This window comes from Pinus tabuliformis, chromosome 1_2 (genome assembly GCF_031772625.1).
Source record: "Pinus tabuliformis cultivar Carrire ecotype Pingquan chromosome 1_2, CPIR1, whole genome shotgun sequence".
NCBI classification, from domain to species: domain Eukaryota; kingdom Viridiplantae; phylum Streptophyta; class Pinopsida; order Pinales; family Pinaceae; genus Pinus; species Pinus tabuliformis.
The window spans coordinates 1,307,640,708-1,307,661,739 of NC_142298.1; the positions used below are offsets into that span (position 1 = coordinate 1,307,640,708).

Genomic DNA, 21,032 nt, shown 5'->3' on the forward strand with positions numbered 1-21,032 from the left:
CTCAATTTTTATTTTCTAATTCACCCCACTTTAATAAAGACCCACTTAGTCATTTATTTCCAAAGTCACTTTTTCTTTCTAATTTTTCATTGACTTTATAAAAGTCACTTTAAAATTAGACTTAGTAACTTTATCACTTAAAGTCACTTTTAAATTAGATTTAACTTTATAAAAAAAATTACAAAGTCACTTTAGGAGAAAAATTAAATTCTTTTGGACACTTTTCCCTAGGCCAAAGATCAAAGCCTTAAGGAACCACCTGTCCTCCGGTACCAAATTTCAACAGTTAACTCCCTTTTGATCCTTGTTTCCTTACTGAAATCTACCTACAATCTCATCTTTGTTCTTAACATCAATATCTTTGTTTCTTGTATGACTTGTAAGGGCTAGGGTTTCTTTATCCCCTAGATGTTACACTAGCATTCATTATTCTAAGTCTTGCTCTAGGGTTTTATCCTTCAAACCCTGGGGTTTATAATAGGCTATCCTTTGTCTCCAATGTTTTCACAAGAATCAGTTCCTTTTTATCATTGTTAACTTCAACCCATGATGTGGTCCTAGGTGTTCGTAAAACAATCTTATCATTTATTTGTAAGTGGACTAAGAATATATCGGTCTTCGTCTCCCTCTTGTAGGAAAATCCTTCTTCCTTCCTTATCCCCTTGTACTTTCATATGTTTCCATTTATGAAATATTGTGATGGCAATCTTCACAAAAGCCTCTCTTTCCTTAAAAGGATAGAAAAAATTTATAATAGAAGTAGGAAGAAAGTACCAAAGTAAAAATCAAAAGAACAAGAGGCTTGACTGTATAACAAAAAATAATCAAGGGAGAGGAAATAATACTTATCTCTTAATTAAAGAAACCCTTTTGCTTCTTTTGAAGTGGCTGGTCATCCTCATCCTCAACTTCAACTGCTAATGCATATGACTCTCTTCTCTTCCTCTTCTTTTATAGGAGCTAGGGTTTCTTCATTTAGCAGATTCATCGATTTTTCTCCAACACTCTAGGTCTATCTCTAGGGTTATATCTGCAAACCCTAGGGATTTCTAAATCATAACCTTCAAGTCTTTTCCTAAGTCTTCCATCTTTTCTATAAAAACTCCAAGAAGGGCTCATACTTTAGCACAAATGTTATGACTTCTTTTTTGCTTTATATAAGAGAGCCTTTCTCCTCAGCTCCCTCTGGCTCTGGAGTAACTTGAATCAAATCAACAACTTTCCTTTGATCCAAATTTCAGTTAATCAAATTGACCATATTTCAAATGCTTGAAAAACCTCTACCATATACCAATCTGCTCTAGAAAAAAACAAGAATCAAGTAATGGCACCCTAGCAATAGCAACATATCTTAGCAAATATAATTTTAACTTCAACAACATATACAAGGCATCTTCTACGCATAAATGTCAAGGATCCTTAGTCGACCATATTTCCATAATAGCACAAGGTTCATGACAAAATATGGAATTAGTATAATAGGGGCTTAGATCTTTACAACTTGAAAGCAACACGTTGCTTCTGCAATTTAAAACAACAACTCCAAGGAGTATATTTATAGAAACATCACGATTCAAATGATTTTGGCACAGTTGTATTGATCACGCGCAATTCAACCCCCTTTAGCAGGTTTATCTTGACTTGAACTAGGCGTTATTAATGACAACACTCTTGATTCTTCCTCTAGATAGCTTCCTAAACAGACATCAACACTGTCCTTTGAAGTTGCCCAACCAGCGAAAACTTGTGCCCTCGTCTAAGCTTAACCTTGGCCTTGCAACTCAACTTTCTAGAGTTTTGTTCAACCCTTTTACTTCATAGTCCAACCTATACTTAGTGTCAGCCCTCTTTATTTTACACTTGGTTAAAGTACTTGGGGTATGGGGATTTTAGGCTTCCATGCAATTGTTGATGTCACTTAAAAGCTTTTGCTTGTGGCCAGACTCATTTAGGCTACTGTTAGCCCTCAAACATTATTTAGTTAGACTCCATTCTTGAGCCTCGCTGCTAGCAATGGCTGTTGTTTCACCTAGGTTCTGATACCATGTTGAATTTTCTATAACATAAACTGATCTTTTAATCGAATAATTACTTCCAATGATTCTTAATCAAGTTATCTTATATTATTAAGAAATTATACATAGAAAATCTCAACGATAATGCAATAGTAATAGTAGGATCACAAAGAGACAACCAAGCACCAAGAGACAAGAAATTTATCTTGGGAAAAACCAAACAAACTTTTATTCTTAGGATAATTTGTTCTTCAGTAATAATTACAATATTCCAAAATATTCTAGGGATATGTGCCAAAAATTAGATCAAGGAAACCAATCAAGCCTGGTCATACATGAGCTAGTGATCGCTGGCTAAACCTTCAAAAATTGCCAAAAGTCAATGTTGGTCAATAGTTCAAATTTTGGTCCTGAGGTTAAATTCAGACCTATGGTTAAAGACCTGCAGTCAACTGTAGTCAAAGTGCTTCAAGTTTGTGGTCGAAGTCTGAGATTCCTGCTGTCAAACTTCCCCTTTTCCAAGGTCAAATCCAGTTCGAAATCTTGGTCAAATGTAGCTTGATTATTAGTCAAATAGAGTTGATCAAATTCAATCAAGAGAGTAGGTCAACGATTGTCAACATCAACTTTAGAGCTCGATAAAACTTCAAATGTACTTCTCCTTTGCATGTGTGGATCACATTGTTTTTGAGTTGTGATCGAAATTGGTCAAGGTGGAGGAGTCTCTTGTGTATTTATATTGGTCAAAGTGGAGTGACCTTTGACCACAAGCCACACACTTTCATCTTGTGGGGTCGACTTGTCACTTGGGGCCTACATGAAGCCCACAATTAATAATTTTGAATTTTAATTTTACATGAATTTCTTTCACCGACTTGGGAGGCCCTTTTGTAATGCAGGAATACCTCTAGATGCTACACAAAAATCAACACAGACACCTTTCTTATTAATCGGCTCTTGCACAATCTACCTTCTATTAATGACCTTGGGTTGTTGCTTTAATAACAATTGAATGTTGTAACTTTGAGTGGCACATTGGACTAGCGAGACGAGTTTTTCCTCTTACCAGCCAAGATTTCTTGCTTTCAAGATGCCTCAAGATGTAATTACGACAAGACTCTAATTAATCTTGAATTTGAATTATCATACTTGTTTCTCAGAGCTTCTTCTATGGATAAACCTGTCCAAATATTCCTTAGGCCCTGTTAATGCTCAAATTAGCAGGGGTCTTAGGAGGGGATCTTATAGAGCAACTACTAGGTCAAGGGCACCAATGGAGTGATAACCCACTGTCACCTCAACAAAGGCTCCCTGCTCTTTACAGACTTTTCCCAATGGGAGGAGACTCGATATGAGAGGAATCACAACAATGGATGTGTCAATGAAAGGATGAAGGGTGATTCCAAAGGCCTATTCGTAAGAGAGACTCAATTGTGTGGCTTTCTTGCTTGGAAAACAAGGTGATAGGCTCTCTAGGAAGGGCTAAGAGGATTCCTGAGGCTAGGGTTTGGGAATGTATCTTGTGAAGATGATTCCTACGCCCAAAATTCCTTATGGTGGCTTGGTTTTTCTGTGATCTTTACGGAGTTGGAGTTGTAAAGTTGTGGGACCACAGGACCAAGTGGACCCAGAATTAGGTCAAGGAAGTGGAATTGATCAATCAAGGAGGGCCTTGACCTAATTGTGGAAGGGAAGAGGATCAATGGACAAATCTTCTTAGGATAGAATACAATGATCCAAATGAGGTCACTAGCCAAGGGAAACCTAGGGCAAGATACAATCCTTGGGCTAGGGCTTGCAATATCTCGAGATCCCACCGTCAGAATTTCATGAAATTTGGAGAGCCTCTAAAGGAAACCCTAACACATTAATGTACAAGAGATTGAAGTCTTTTGATGGCTAGAGTGTGAGATACATGATGCCCTAGATGACCTATGGAGGCTAGGCATCGAAAGCGAAGGAGAGGCGAGAGGAATATGCGTGTGAAGTGACCAACAATGGAAGGACTAGTGCCTTATCCTTTGGGAGAGATGGAGTCAGGAGAATTTATGGTTTGGAAGATGTTTACCCAATCAAGGAGGTCTTCAAGAAACTTTGCATGGCATTAGGGTATGAGAGTAGCTACTTGAGATCTTTATAAGTGATGACTTGTCAAGATGTATTTCAACCAAAATAATCTGTAGGAACATTCACCCATTCATACATTGTCCATGCAATGATGCAATGCTATAAAAGATCAAAATTTCCACAATTTCGCATAGGAAAGCAGTAAATTTCATACTTGTATAGCGAAAATCCCAGCAACATTCATGTGACAAAGTAAATAACAAGAATAAGCATGAAAATATTACTTACATGTACAAAAGAGTATATCCAATTATCATATTATGCCAATAATGAAGCTCCAAGACAAGAGATATAGATCCAAACATTAAAATTCATCCATAACATCCAAAGTCGTCCTCCAAAAGGGAATGCAAAATTCTCAAGAGCTAATGAATCCCAATCCAAGTGATGATGCTCAAAATCAATCAACTCACTTCTATTTATACAATCACTAAGGAGTTCGATTTGCCTAATTTGGCCTAACTGAGCTCCAAATAATGTGCAATAATAACATCTCTTTGTGACAAGCCCGCCAAGATAGCTCAATAACACAATAATAAGCTTCACAAGAGGGTCAAATGATCATTAAAGTGAGTTGTTGGATCTTTGAGGAGGCCTAATGAACTCTAGAGTGTGCTGTGATGTGAGAATGGGCCTCAAACATAGTGGACAAGGGGTTGGCCTGGCTGCTTGTTATCCAAGCAAATCCTTGTGGTGCCCCCAAATGGATGTGGAGGGCACAAGGACATCCTCATGGATCTCCAAGTGGATCGAAAGTGATTGTAAACCATTTGTAAGGGCTTGGATAATGTCATAAGCGCTCATCTGGAGCCCGAATCATTTGCCAAGTGTGTGGTGTATGTGTGGAGTTGATTGGGCATGGTGAACCAGGTGCATCATCTTCGTCCAAAAGGTGGAACACGAGCAATCAATGAGTGGTATTGGGAATCCATGAAGTACTCTCTGTTATTATGGAGGCCTATGGCTCTCAACGCTCACCCAACAAGTGCCAATGTGGCCCTCTAGAGGGCTAGGACCCCATATAGGGAGACCAAGCCCCAAATGGAGACCCACCTGCAATCCTGCATAAGATCCAATGCGCCCCCTTGCTTTCCAATACAACAAATCATTAGAATAATCAAGTAAAAGAGCTTACAAGTCATGGAATCAATGGGGCACTTCATGGTGGCATGCTCTTTCATAGCAGGTTTTGGCATGCACAAGTGTCTCCAAGTTCAATAAGGGGGTTAACCAAGGACCCTATTAGGTGGTTTCATCCTTTAAAGCATGTGACATATCCATGGTACATCCCTCAAGTGGTGGGTGGCTAATGATAAAGTAATGGAACAAAGTAGGGATCAGGGGAATCATCCAAACCACATGTTATGGTACAAGGGTAGCTATAATAAGGGAAGCCCACACTTGGGTATATGAGTGTAGGAGAGAGAAAATCATGGTACATGTTACCCCGACCTTTGTATTTTCACTCTTCTTCATATGCCTTTTGCCTTTAATTGATTTTTCTTCATAACTGGTCGAGGCTCTAAGGGATGAGAGCATGATGTGTAGTACAGGGAAAATATTAAGAACCCCCCCTAAATTTATATGTATAATAAATGGGCGAATCTCCATGGTATATAGGAAAAATGGAAGGCGATTTTATCAATAATATAATATGTATATATAATTTTTTGGCGAATCTCTTACCAGGCATGGCAAATATTTTACTCAATTATAAAATCTTGTAAGATCTTGGCGAGTCTTTCACTAAATAATAGAACTTTGTAAAGTCCTAGTGAATCTTAGCAATGTGAACTCTTAGAGAATTTTTTGAAAAAGTATAAAACCATATATGACAAGAGCCACATGGTGGCAATATCACTGTTTTTTTTCACATTTCCACGACATGGAACTTGTTTATAAAATTATAAAAAAGCCAACCAAGTCCCTTATAATATGTAGGTAAGCTTATAACAGAGTCTGATACCTCTACTATGCTTGTCTTCATTGAAGTGTCATAGCTGCTATGCTTAACACTGTGAATCACAACTCTCTCAGAACTCAACTCTATAGTGTAATTAAAACCTTTGGAAATTGAATCTGACAACTCTATAAAAAGGATTAGTGAAATAGAAGCTTTTGTGAATGAGCCCACTAACTATCACTGCTAAACAATTAATCTAGACTATGAAGTCTTCCATCTTGATCACGATCGTGCTCACAATCAAGGGAGTGCGACCACCTAGCTTGACATAATGGCCATCATAGCTTCCAATAATCAACAACCACCTTGCAAGGACATCCTAGCTCATGTCTCATGAATTTTATTCATCAATCTTAACTGATATAAATCTTATAAAGATAATATTAGAATCCTCTCCAGATTCACTGTTAATACAAGGGTAAAGGAAATTTTCTAGCTCAAGGCACTAGCCAATACCAACTTTGGTATTTGTGACCCCTTTGTGGGGATGCACCTACCCTGCCCCGTTGGGTTTCTGCCTTGTAACATAGTTCAAGGATCACAAGACTTTCCAATCTTCCTACTCCATTAGACACACTTTATATGCTATACATAGTGAATGGAAAAGAAGCATTATAGAACACACAATTTCACAGAAGGAAGAAAAATCTTAGCCAGTTCAATATCAAAATCTTAACCACTGATTAATAAAGAATAACAAGTAGTGTAATGAATTGTTCCGAGTTATTTATTTACAAGCTGTAAAGAATGTAGTGGAATGGAAAATATTACTTAGGCAACCCTTCAATATTTTCTATTAATATGTCTGTGCATGTACATATGAAATTAAGAGCATTGTTGAATACAAAGTTTCATTTTCTCTTGCCTCCATTTTGACAAATCAGTGTGAAATTAGTGTCACTTTGAATCTCCTTTCCTGTGTGGATGTTTTGACAAATCAATGTGAAATGAAAGTCACTTTGAATTTCCTTTCCTGTGAGGGATCACATCCACAGTTGATTAGTAAAAGATAATCTACTATATATTATGTTCAAGAAACTGACTGCAATCTACAGTGGAAACGAGACCTCAATTCTTATTCTGAATTTGAATATCTCAGGACAACATAAGAGATAAAAATGCATATGGCCTTAGTAGCTAGAAAACAATCACTCCATCATTACAGGACCACCTAGATTTCGGCACTTAATCTAAATAATGGCACTAGTTGCAGTGCTTATTTGCATTAACACCATGGAAAAGCAACAACAATGTTTCAAAGCACACTTACTAGAAAATTTGTAACATTCCGAGAATATTTAATGATAGCATCTGAACCTCGTAGCTATGGTGGGGAAACTAGGGAACCCAAATCTTGGAAGATATCTCATACCAAATCTGAGAAAAAAATAAAAAAGGGAAAAAATAAAAATCTATAAATCAAGCAATGAATTGTTTACAAATCAAATAAAATTCCTTTAACTAACAGTTAAATTGTGGTGATATATTTAAATATTTAGTAAGAGGGGAACTTCCAATTGTGGAATATTACCTTTGTCATTACTGTCATCCCTCAGTGACTGAGATTACAAATCAATACTTATGGAAAGATTGTAAGAAATTCTGTGAAATAGTAAAGCATAACCTCTATTTTCAAGCAACAAAATCAAGACATTGTTACATCAAGAGCCATAATTGATACATAATCAATGAATCAAGTCCTTGTATGGCACAGGCTTGTTTCACAACCTCTATTTTCTCAATAACAAAATCAAGACATTGTATGTGGTTATTGCCAAAAGGAAACTGCGTTCTAATTTGGAAGAGGATCTTATCAAAAGACATGGATTTATTCAAAGCTACAAAGCCTAATGGGTTACTGAAAAATAAGTTGGAATATGGGATCATGATACTTAAATTGAAAAAATATGCTTTCATTTTAGAAACATTACAGTTATACAATGTTTTTTGAAAGCATTAGAATTTGAAATTGGGCTTGTCTATCAAGACAAATTTTCATTAACAGAATGTACTTTCCTACCTGAAATGTTGTAAATATCCAAAAAAAACTTGAAAAGCATAAGAGAACTTAGCATAATGGAATTTCTTTCCTTCCTTAACATTCTTAAAGAGTTGAGGTTCCCCAAGTCGTCAGGTAACTTTCGAAGGAAATGATAGTTAGTAATAGTCCAATTCACATATGAAGATGTGTCACAAATACGAGGGGGCATCTCCTCCAAATCACAAAAGTGCTTCAAGTTAAAATCTAGCATTATTGGAAGCTTAATGCTTGACTGGGTGTTATTGAACCCAGACATTTTTCCAATCTTCACTAAAAGCTTAAAGATAGCTTCTCTAAGTTCTACATGACTTTACTATGTTCTTGAAGTGGGGGCACATGCAACCTCTCCAAGTGAATAATCTTAAACTAAGTGAAGATAAGGCCAATAGATCATTCAGTGTGGATCTCTTTAACCCATAATTGAATACTATGTTTTTCTTGAACCCATAATTGAATACTATTAGGACTTTCAAATTTTTCATGGAACTCAAAAATGTTGGAAGAAAGTATTTGCTTCCAGAAAAGAATAAAACTAAAGCCTCTGCTTGAGGACAATTGATATCACACGACTAATTCTTCTCCATGGAATTTGTATAGGTAAACCGCAAATGCAGAATTCCATTAGAATATTGTGTTTATTGAATACACAAATGAAATCATTGCATTTCTTTAAAATATATTTTGAAATCAAAATTACCGAAATTACATATCGATAACCTAGTGGGTGTAGGATAAAATTCTGTTGGGTCCCTATAATACTAGTGAATCGTGATTACCCCATTACTATTGTAGTTATACCCCTTATTAATATTGTTGTGCCCCTATTGTCCCCATATTGTTATTACTGTGCCCCAAAGAATCCCTCTATTGTTATTTTTGTGGCTGTATATTATTATTGTTAGGTCCGCTGGGTTATATTGTGACTCCTTAGACTCCTATATATAGAAAGGAGGTTTTGTCATTTGAATCATCGAAGAATTGTCCATTTATGTAATGTAAAGGAGGTTACCCCCTCAAATGAGGGTTATGGACTAAATATAAAAAGAGGTTTTATTTATTTACCATACGTCTAGTTTATTTATATTTTTATTTATTTACCATACCTCCGCTTTACTTATATTTTTATTTGTTTACACCCTTGCATGTATATAAGGTGACTTATGGAGTAAATATAAAAAATGTTTTATTTATTTACCATGCCTCTCATTTATTTATATTTTTATTAATTTACCATACCTCTTTTATAAATATGGTATTTGGCCCATAGGATTCACTTAAATAAAACCTATCCTTGAAAATTTGGGCGAATGGAAGGTTGTAACTCCTAATTTCAAGGGCTAAATTTACCTTTTTTACCCCCTCCCTTAAAATAAGGTGGGCTATTTGAGGTGATTTGTAAAAATGAACTATGATACAAAATATTCGCCCACTAAAAATTTAAAACCCGTTAATTTCGCCAAAGGGCGAACATTCGCCCCTAAAATTTTCCATGGTGTAGTATTTAACAGTGGATACCCCTTAAGGTGGGGTGGTTCATCGCCCACCAGGGGTTAGGACAATCATGGGACCTTAATGATGGAGTGGGTTCATTTAGGGCCCACAGGAACTAGGGTGATGGCCATGGATAAGGGGTAGAGCTTATGTTTGGCTTTTGCCCACGTGCTAAATTTGTATGCCCCAACCATCTTTTGCATTCTTTGGTACATTTCCTGTTGAGAGTGGCCAAATTATGCTTTTTCTTTTCTTTTTAGCTGCATCAACCTCCGAGGCATCGTTTAAGGTTTGACCCAAGGTGCAAACAAGGGAAGAGGGAGGCTAACCCTATGTGGACCTAGTGGACACATGAGGACTCAGATGGGAAAATAGATGAACAGGGCTAAAATGAGTGGAAGGGAGTGATGTATATGGTGTTGGGAAGCGAGACCACGCAACCAAAATTGAGATTTACCATGTAGTGACAACCTTAAAGGTAATGGCCAATAAAGGAGATCCCATGAGACTAGTATACATGCTAACCATGAAATCGGGCAGTGGATGCAAGAGTGCAAACTTAGCCCACTCTTTGCACCGAATCCCCCCACCAATCCATGCCCAAAAAGTGCCCATGACAAGTAAGAAAAATTACTCAACTATACCAATGAAAAGCCATACATTCGGGGTTAGGAGGCCCACCTTCTAACATACAATCATAACAAGTGGGCAAGGGACTACATGGCTGACACAGGTGGCGGAGATAATGGCACATTGAGCTATTTGGTGGCTATAACGAACAAAGTTAGTTTACTCAGAGAAATGCTCTGATACTAATCTAAAGAACAAGGTTCATATAAGTAGCAGAATACTTTTCATAATACTTTGAAGACAAAGACATCAATTGTAGGACAATTAATTGTATATTGAATATTGTATAAAAGAGTTGATGAGATGATTACAATGAGGGTGAGGGCCTACTTATATACCCTAGGCAGGTACCTTTTCATGATGGTTATGTCCTTCGTGACATACCTCTTCATTACTAACTTTTAGTTAATTACTCATGAATTATGATTATTATTGTTTACATTATTTTCTATTATTTAACTATAAATTATATTCATAACATTGCCTTCCTCTTCAAAAAAATTTGTCCTCAAAGCTTATTGATGAAAGGGCTTGATCTCTTTTCTTATTTCGAATATCTTTTTGTCTCAATACTTTCATCTTCGTTGATACAAGACGATATGATCCTTTGAATGATAAATAAAATTGTCGGATTGATAATGGATCGACCATCCTAGATTAATTTTTTGTCAAATTTTCCGATCATTGAAAATTTGTAATGAATTGTTATCATAGGACTGGATTATGCAAACTTTAGTATTCCTTGGAACATAAATGATTTCTGTTCTGAATGGTTCAAATATGTAAACTGACTTAGTTGTTTGCTCTTGTGATTCAAATGTCGATAAGGAGTTATTGCAGTTTGATTTTCTCTTATCATGTGTGTGGCAATTTCCTGATTCACTTCAAATACTGATGTTGTTGAGTTGGCTATGAAATCATCACTTGGAATTTCCATTGGTTTCTCATCTTTTTGAGTTATGATATTGATTGGATCAGTATTTGTTCCTTTATCTTCGACTTGGACTGCTACGACTAGCGACTTCAATACTTCTTCTTGAGTATGTTGTTCTAACTTGTCATTTAGTGCTTTCTTGTCACTTTTAAGCTTCTTTATTTGCATAATAAGGTTTTGGTTATGTTTCCTTAGATGTAAAAGCTCTTCACTTTCTAAATTGTTGACTTTATTCTTAAGATGAAAATCATCTTTTGAACTTTTGATTTGTTTTAATAATCTTTGATTAAGGTCTTCTAAGCACAAATTTTCTTCTTCTTTCTTTGATAGATTCCTGTTGAATTTCTTCTCGAGGCATTCTTTTTCCTCTTCTAATTTTTTTTTTTTGTAGATATGGACTTCTTGGCTTTTTCAAGTAATTTTTTACTATGATCTCTTTTACGCCAAAATTCGTTGTTACTTTCTGTTGATTCTTTATAAAACTGATCTTCGAGATCTTTATATTTCTTTACCGATGCTTCGTTCTTTTGTTGTAGTCCTTCGAGTTCTTCCTTCAGCCTTTTCATTTGCATCTGCTCATTATCTTGATGTTCTCTGTTGGGTTGTGTTATATTCTTTCCATGACTAGCCCACGTAGTTAACCGTGGGGTTAGAGGGGGGGCGGATGCCCCCTTTCGTTGCATCGATTGCATAGCGGGGGGGTCACAGGGGGTTTGAGGGGTTTGTGCATGATTTTCGCACATGGTTTTGGACGCGATGGTTTTCGGTCCATGGTATTGGATGCTTCGGCATGTATAAATATGTATTGTAACATTGAAAGGAACATAATGAAAAATGAAGTTGGTAGTCCCGGTTTTTGGGATCCAAGGGAAAATCTCTGTGTATATGTGTTTTATGTGTTATGCTCTCGCATTGTTTATTTTCTATGTTTTAGAATTTGTATGTAGGTAATTTCTGTATGGGGTTAAAACCTACATTCTCGTAATCTATTACATGCTGGAGAACTTTGCAACTATTTTGAATATATGTATATCCAATTTCATTTAGACAAAATGGACATTTAGTCCAAAATGTTGACTTGGTTATAAGACTCATCTTTCCTTCTTTCATTTGTTGATTATAATCCATTCTTTTTTCTACAACAATTGACTCCATATTGCTTTTTTCGAGATGAGATTAAGGTCTTGAAGCTAACCCCCTTCTTGATCTCTATATTAAAATATTATTATTTTCTTCTTTTATTACCTTCAAAACCTTGTATGTATATATAGAGATTTATATAATATATATGATATATCCCCTTTATATAATATTCATCTTTAAAAAAAAATACCCTTTATTATCCTTTGCTTAATCTCTTCTCTTGATTTTTAGTGGGTATATATATGCAAAGTCTCCTCAACAAAACCTTGGAAATAATCAAATATTTTGACTTTTTTCAAAAAAATGTGATAAACTCTCTTAAATTACCCTTTTAATCTCTAATTTTAATTTCGGTCTTTGGTCTTTTTGATAAGTCACCTTGGAGGAGTATGACTTATTATAATCTTGACCCTTAAGATCTCTTTTTCACGTTTAATGGACGCGAGCTGATACCTTGTTGTGGCTTGACGGTGGTTGGACTGACAGATGAATGTGTTTGACAGATTGTATGGGAATCACGGGAAGAAGGCAGCTGGGCACATTCCGTGACTGCACAATGGTAGTCTTTTGCGGAACAATGCTGGTTACAGAAGGAAAGTCGGCAAGGGCAACACAGGGTTATGGGCGACTATGGTCGAAGCTATCGTGGCAGAAGAGAAGGCGTTGAAGTTGGAAATGGCAATGGTGTGAGTGATTATATGAGCCGCTCTGACCGTGTGAGCGACTGTATGAGTCACTGGAGCGATGGGTGAAGGGGGTAGTGAATTGGTGGCATTTCTACGACAATGGTGGTACAACAATAATCAATGGTGTGAAAGACTCGAGCGGATAATGTAATGTTGGTGGTCGTTGTTCGGTGGTGTTGCTGGAGTGATGGGCGAAGGGGGCAGTAAATTGGTGGCATTTGTACGACAATGGTAGTACAACAATAATCAATGGTGTGAAAGACTCGAGCAGATAATGTAATGTTGGTGGTTGTTGTTCGGTGGTGGTCTTCAGTCAGGGTAGCGATGACTACGAGTGACCTGTCGAGTAGAGCACAAAACGGCATTGGCTTGTTATACAACGACGACTATAGATAACTGCGGGGTTGTAGATGTTTTATTTTGTTTATTTGGATTTTTTGTTAATTTTTAATTGTTTTTTTATATATATCTTTATATATATATTTTTGACTTTTTTTTTAATTATTTTTATATAACTTTTTTATTTTTTCAATTTCTTCTCTTTGAATTTTTTTTTCCTTTTTTTTTTTAATATATATATATATATATATGTTTTTTTAATATACTTTGTTTTTCCTTCCTTTTCTTTTTATTTATTTATTTTTTATTATATAGCCAAAGGCCTAATGGCGAGACGGAGAAACTCTAAATTTGTAGTGAAACACTTGGATTGTGACGGCAACAAGGTTGACGAAAATTGATGGCCAAAGGCCGGTGATTGGAGAACATGGCTCTGATACCAGTGTAACAAACAAAGTTCGTTTAGATGGAGGAATGCTCTGATTCCAATGTAATGAACACATTTCGTTTACTCACAGGAATGCTCTGATACCAATGTAATGAACAAGGTTTGTATACGCAACAGAATAATCTTCAAAATACTTTGAAGACAAAGACATCCATTGTAGAACAATTAATTGTATATTGAATATTGTATAAAAGAATTGATGAGATGATTACAATGAGGGTGAGGGTCTGCTTATATACCCTAGGTAGGTACCTCTTCACAACGGTTATGTCCTTAGGGACATACCTCTTCATTACTAACTATTTAGTTAATTACTCATTAATTATGATTATTATTGTTTACATTATATTCTATTATTTTACTATAAATTATATTCATAGCATTGCCTTCCTCTTCAAAAAGCATTGCCTTCCTCTTCAAAAAGCTTTTGCCTTCCTCTTCAAAAAGCTTTGTAAACAATAATTTATAGTAAAGCTTTTTGAAGAGGAAGGCAATGCTTTTTGAAGAGGAAGGCAATGCTATGAATATAATTTATAGTAAAATAATAGAATATAATGTAAACAATAATAATCATAATTAATGAGTAATTAACTAAATAGGTAGTAATGAAGAGGTATGTCCCTATGAACATAATCGTTGTGAAGAGGTACTTGCCTAAGGTATATAAGCAGACCTTCACCCTCATCGTAATCATCTCATCATTTCTTTTATACAATATTCAATTTACAATTAATTGTCCTACAGTGGATGCCTTTGTCTTTGAAATATTTTGAAGATTATTCTGCTGTGTATACAAACCTTGTTCGTTATATTGGTATCAGAGCATTCCTTTGAGTAAACGAACTTTGTTAGTTACAGTGGTTGCTAGCTGCTCACTGAGGACCATCTAGGAATTTTTTTTCTCCTATATACACTATCCACAGGTGGCGGGTAATAGGCCCGACAAAAATTCCACATCTTTCCAAACCTGGACAATGAATGGATATGACAAAAGGAATCCTTGGGGTCCAGACTTAAGCCTTTTCTGTAGATCATTGTTGATGATTCTAGCTAGGGTAGGTATTTTTGTATAGGCCTAAGTGTCTGGGCATGCAAAAGTTGCCTAATACACCCTTAGACCTTAGCAATTACTTTAGTTATTAAATTAATTTCTTTATATAAGACAAATTGAGTTAATCTAATGAAATGGAAAGGCTTTCGCATAAGCAAATTAAACAAATCTCAACCATCAATCTCAAGTGAGGTGAGATCTAATTTTAGTTATCAATCACTTTGGAAATTAGGGTTAGGGATTCGTTCATGACTCAAGCCTATAAAAAGGGTCTAGGCCAAGGGAGAGGACACACAAAGAGTGAGTGAGCACAAGATATTGAGAGAAGGACATCTTTGTGGTTGGGTGGATAAGGACTTCCATCCAAGTCTATCGGGTTTGAGGAAGGTGCTAGGGTGAAGCAAGGAGATCCATATCAACTAATACTAGGGCTTGACAATTTTTATGGTCATTTTCCTTGTAAGGGAGCACAAGAAAATTTTGAGCAATGTCATTGGATCCAGACTGGTCATTGAACTTGTAGTGCCCTCAAATTTAGGACCGGTTAGCACTAGAACAGAACAAAAACCAGACCAAATATCTAATCGACCAAAAATACATAAAACATTCAAATTTTAAATATAAACTTATATTCATGTCTATAAATTGAAACCATTTATATAGAAAGAGTGCATAATACCAAAATAACACTTAGTGCAATATATATCTGAAACAAAATACATCAAGAAACAACCTCTAAATGGCCTCTGGAGTCTAAAAATAAGCATAGTGTTAGCTTTTGGTAGTAGCGAATAGGTGTTCTAGTTTCTATGGTCTCTAAGAGGCTAAGGAACACAAGATCTCTAGAACCCAAGAAATGTTTTGCAAGAAACACCTCAATTAGATTAATTAGCCAATATTTAAAAATTCACTAAGTCTAACTTAGGAAATTGGTTAATTAAATCAGATTATTTGAGGAAAACCAATTTTGCGTTGGAGACTTCCAACAAAGTCACTTGATGGAGTCAAGATGATCTTAGCCATTGATTGTGATTAGATCATGATCGTTGATTGCTCAACGAGAGATTATAAGAGCAAGTCGATAGGATTTGGAGAAGACACTAATTTTTTAGCAATTCGATTTCCCAATTCAAGAGTTAGTAAGGGTGCAGTTTAAGTAGAGGGAGACACCAACAACAAGGTTTCAACAAAGATTTGAGAGGGGAATTCCGAAGGAGATCCTCATAGTGATTTCCAGTATTCTCAGGAGTCAGAGAAGGCCGAATTATTTTGTAGAGAAATGGTTAAAGCAAGCAATGCAAATAGCTAGTTTACCCAGTGCAAGTTGTTGTAGTAATTCCATTTCTAGTTGCTAGAGGAGGTGCGAGTAGCTTCAGAGGGCAGAGGGAGACAATCTATTTACTGAAACTAATTTCTGGAAGCATTTCTCAGTTGCTAGTGCGAGTTGCAGGCAAAGGGTGCAAATTACTAGAGGAGGCCGAGTTGGTTTTTGCAGAGGAAACTCAGTGTTTCCTGATTAATTTTTTAGTTGGAGGTGTGAGATAAATTTTTCTGGAGCTTTTACAATGTTAGTCAAGCAAATCGATGTACTCTTAAATTGTTGAAGATTATTAATAATAAAACCCTCATCTACTAAATTGGATTTCCCTTCGGGGTTTTTCCAGGGACGGTTTATCCAAAAATATTGGTGTCATCTATTTTATGCGTTTGCATTATTTTCTCAATTCCATTATTTAATTTTGTGAATAATTGCAATAGTGAATTTATCGTTATTTGTCGTAATATATGTTTGAAGACAAATAAATTGCGTAAGTTAGCAGATAAATACCAAATTATTGCAGATTTGTGGAAATTTCACACAGTACTAAACTACAATACTACTAGTACCAATCAAAACCATTCTCCTCCTCATCTTCATCCCTAGAATTAGTAGACTGAGAATCTCTAGTGAGATTTCAACTTGATAACCTTGGCCTTGAAGGTGGAGGTGGGTCTAAGTCCATCCAAGAAAAATGTTCATTGTCAAACATTGGTTCTTGGACCTCCACAAGCCACTCTGATGATGGATCAAAGTCATCCAAAGTTATGTTGCTTGATTTAGGTGTCTTGTTCAACATCTGGTTTCACCTCAACCAAAGGTTGTAAACTGTTGTACTGAACATAAACCATGTCATTCAATTGCTTTTTCTCCAAATGATTCCTCTTCTTGGTGTGTATACACTAATAAACACTCCAATTTCATTCACACTTCAAAACACTTTCTTAGAGGGGACAACTAAGAAAGAATTAAAAAAAAAGAGTTTGAGGCACCATGAGTTGCGATATATGTTGTTCTAGGCACGGGTGAAAATGGCCAGTTTGGTACTAAACTAGCTGGTTCCAATATGAAACCAGTCTGAACCAGTTTTGGCCTCTAATCTATTGGATCGATTGGTTCTAATAACACTAGTTCTGATCATTAATAATGAAGAATTGTTGATTGGGCATAATTTGTTTTTGTAATGTGTGATTGAGATTGGTTGCACTTTGTTGAATATTTTTATTTACGTTAAAATCCTAGTTGTGCTTTTATGCGGTAGACCTAAAATAGTCTGTTAGGTTAATAAATTGCTAGATCTTGGGTTCAGAAATTTAACAATTGTCGCATGTCAGAGCGTTGTATTAAGAAGCAACCATACAAAAATTCTGTATTTTGAAGGAAATTTTAATCTCCATGCTTCCTTCCCACCTTATTTGACTTTGGGGCAAAGCATCTTATATCCTTATTTAAGAGTGTCATCCTCTGAGGCCTGTAATGAGCATATCATGGATGCTTCAACTTCCAAGGACTTGTGAATATTCGTCTCGGTGGTTGATAAACTGTAACAAACCATCAAAGCTATAGGTGAGGATTAAAATATATGCAAGCTTTAGGTTGCAATTTTTTGTTTCCCTATGTACTGTTATGGTTAAAAGATTAAAGGGGATCTTATTTGAAAATTTGAATACATAACTTGCATTTCTTTCACATCCCTCTAGTCTGTATTAAATTTAAGGTTCAATGCATTAAGTCAAATAGTCTTCATTCAAGGTTGTTGTTACCTTTTATAATTCATGGTTGTATTTTTCTATTTTATTTGAAATTATCAAGTGTTATATATTGATGTTTACCTTCATGTTTAGGACTTCTTGCTAGTTTCCTTGGACTTTGTATTATGAGTTTCTTCAACGTTTCGGTCCAACCCTAGGATTTGTTGGAAAATTAGAAAGGCGGAAAGATTTTCTTAATCTTGATAATTACTTGTGATGTTTCTTGTTATTACGATTCTTTATATCTTCTTTCTTTTAGTTCATCAAACAATTACTAAAGCAACAACACATAAAACAATAGACACTAGATGTAGACACTATGCCAGGGAAAAACCCCCCTCGAGGGGAAAACCCAGTCAAGAAATCCTTCCTTTCAATAGTATTCTTTTTAGACTCTTCACCCTAGACAAGGACCGGACCTTCCCTCCACACAAGGTTGGCTTCCCAGAGTTTCGACTCCTTTCCAACAACTTCTACTAGGCAACAATGTTTGACAATAGACAGCGTCCTGCTACAGTGAAACTTGGAAGACTTCGATCTCCCAATTAGGGCACGAAACAAAGAGAGAGAGGCACCAAAATTTCGATTTTATTCTTCTCCTTAGACTCCACCCAACTTGCACTTCCTTTGGCTTCCCGACAACAAACTTCACACTTTTTCTAGCTACAAGAGATATCGAACTTATTGTGTGAGAGTGTTGCTCCAAATGACTTCGACTAGCTTGTATTTATAGGTTTCTTGTAGGTCGAATGAGTGGAATTAGGTCGACTTGGGGTGGAGGATACATAAATCATATTTGATTCAATACCTAACCTTTTTACATGATTCAAAAGCCTAAGAAGGGTCTCTTTAAAAGTACAATGACTTTATTGACTCAGAATAAATCCTAGAGTTCCTCAATGGGGACTTTGACCTAAAACGTGGTGACACAAGCATGAAACCCATGCTTTAATAAGTCACAATAATAATAATTAAAACAAATTTCTTTGTTCTTTTGACAAGTACATTACATGATGACTCAAATACATTAAATGATGATTGAACCTAGTTACATTTTGCAACACTCCTTCTTAACTAGGGAGGTATTCATCATATACAAGTATAATGGAAAATCTCAAACTATATGAACTATGAAGAACTTTAGGCACCGCAATGCCGTGGACTAGATTCTTGACCAGGGCAATCTATCCATTGGTCTCTCAACAATTTTAGGCACTGCAATGCTATGGACTAGATTCTTGACGAGGGCAATCTATCCAAGTGGGAATAAGATGGACTCAAGCTTTCAATCCCTCTAGGTACCATCAAGCTTACTTGCTAACCATCAACCCAAAAATCTAGGTGTGTATCTAAAAAATATAGAGCTCTTTAATCAACACCACCTTTTCCAACTTCAGGACCTAGACATCAACAAAAAGTGTTGGCTAGATGTCCTCCTAGGTAATGCTTCACTCACAAAGCCTCAACACTCCTTGATCCAACAAATCAAGGGTGACCAATCTCTCCCAATCAAGTTGATTGATAACCAACATGCTATCAAATCCTTTGAGAGATTCACCTATACAAACACAACCCCAATCAATAATAAACTTTCATATGTACATAATCAAATACAAACCTTGTTAAAATTGGCAACTAGGGCCAAACTCCATGTGGGTCATCTTATTTATGGTCGCTAATATTTTTCTTGGATTCCTCTCTTCGAGAGGTGTAGGATTGATCTAAAGATCATCTGATTCTGACATGTATTTATGGAGATATGAATTTATTTGTGTTATTTGACAATTTGTCAAGGTTGGCCCGCAAGCAAATAACCCCAGCTCTGTTGGGTGTGGAGCCTGATTATTTTCTTTATTCAGAGGTATCGCCACATTGGACCCCATTTCTTAATGTGGTAGAAATGCTGCCCGTTTATGTGCGCTGCCAAGGGGGGGGCGACGGGGTCCTGGAGGGGGATCGGGGGCAGCGCCCCCGAAGCTAAAATTAGATGTAAAATTGCCTTGTAAAATGTTGTAATTTCGTAGTCAATCTGGGCCATTCATTAGGCAGAAATCTGACAGTAGAAGTTATGTTTAATTTAGGGTTTTTTGCAAAAAGGGTATTACAATAGATCTATTGTGGATTGTATCTCTTCATTTTGTTGGATAATATAAAAGGAAGGATTGGCTGTTTCTTTATGGACGTAGCCCAAATTGGGTGAACCACAGATATCTGTGTCTCTCTTGTTTTATGTGTTTTCTGTGTTTATATTTATGCAATATTTTATGTGTTCCATTGCTCTGTAATATATAATTTTCTAACAACTGTTATCAGAGCCGAAGGTCTACTTGGTTGATAAACTCGTAGGGGAGAAGGGTTCTTGGTTCGAGTGGGAGCAATAGCGGAATATGGTAGGTTTAGGGTCGAAAAATTTAACGGCCAAAACTACCAGCTGTGGAAGATTCAGATGTAAGATTACCTGTATCAGAAAGATCTGTACCTACCATTGAGTGGAAAGACAAAGACGCTGACAAGTATGACAGACATAGAATGGGATATTCTCGACAAAAGGGCACTTGGAACAATACAACTGATATTTTTCTTGGATTCCTCTCTCCGATAGGTGTAGAATATATCTAAAGATCATCTGATTCCGACATATATCTATGGAGATATGCATTTATTTGTGTTATTTGACAATTTGTCACAGTGTTGCACTAATCGCCAAAAAATCGCGATAAAATCATTTTATCGCGATTTTTTCAAAAAGACGATAAAATCGGGGGTTTTTTTTTGTTGCCGATTTTTATGAAAAATCGTGGAAACAATTTTTGTTGTTTTGTTTTTCTATATGGGGAGGAGGAGGTGACCCAAACTACCCCTGTCACAAGTAGAGGACATGGTCTACCTCCTGTAGCTCCTAGTTCTTCAGCTTCTAGAACACACTAGAGTCTACTGCCAACTCCATCGACATCTACATCCAGAGGGGCAAAGGGAATCAGTAGTATTAGACTTTAGTTATTTGGTTCATTTCATTGTATATGACATTGACTCATGATATGAGATACATTATTATATTTTTTGTTGATATTTTGAGGTTGAGGTGGGAGTCATGA

The 21,032-nt window shown here is 36.1% G+C and overlaps 1 protein-coding gene across 2 annotated transcripts in view; it reads left to right on the top strand.

Annotated features, from left to right (window-relative positions):
- LOC149211014 (DEAD-box ATP-dependent RNA helicase 38-like) overlaps positions 1-21,032 on the top strand; it is a 320,229-nt gene that overhangs the window by 282,551 nt on the left and 16,646 nt on the right. The gene's annotated exons all lie outside the window — the stretch shown is intronic.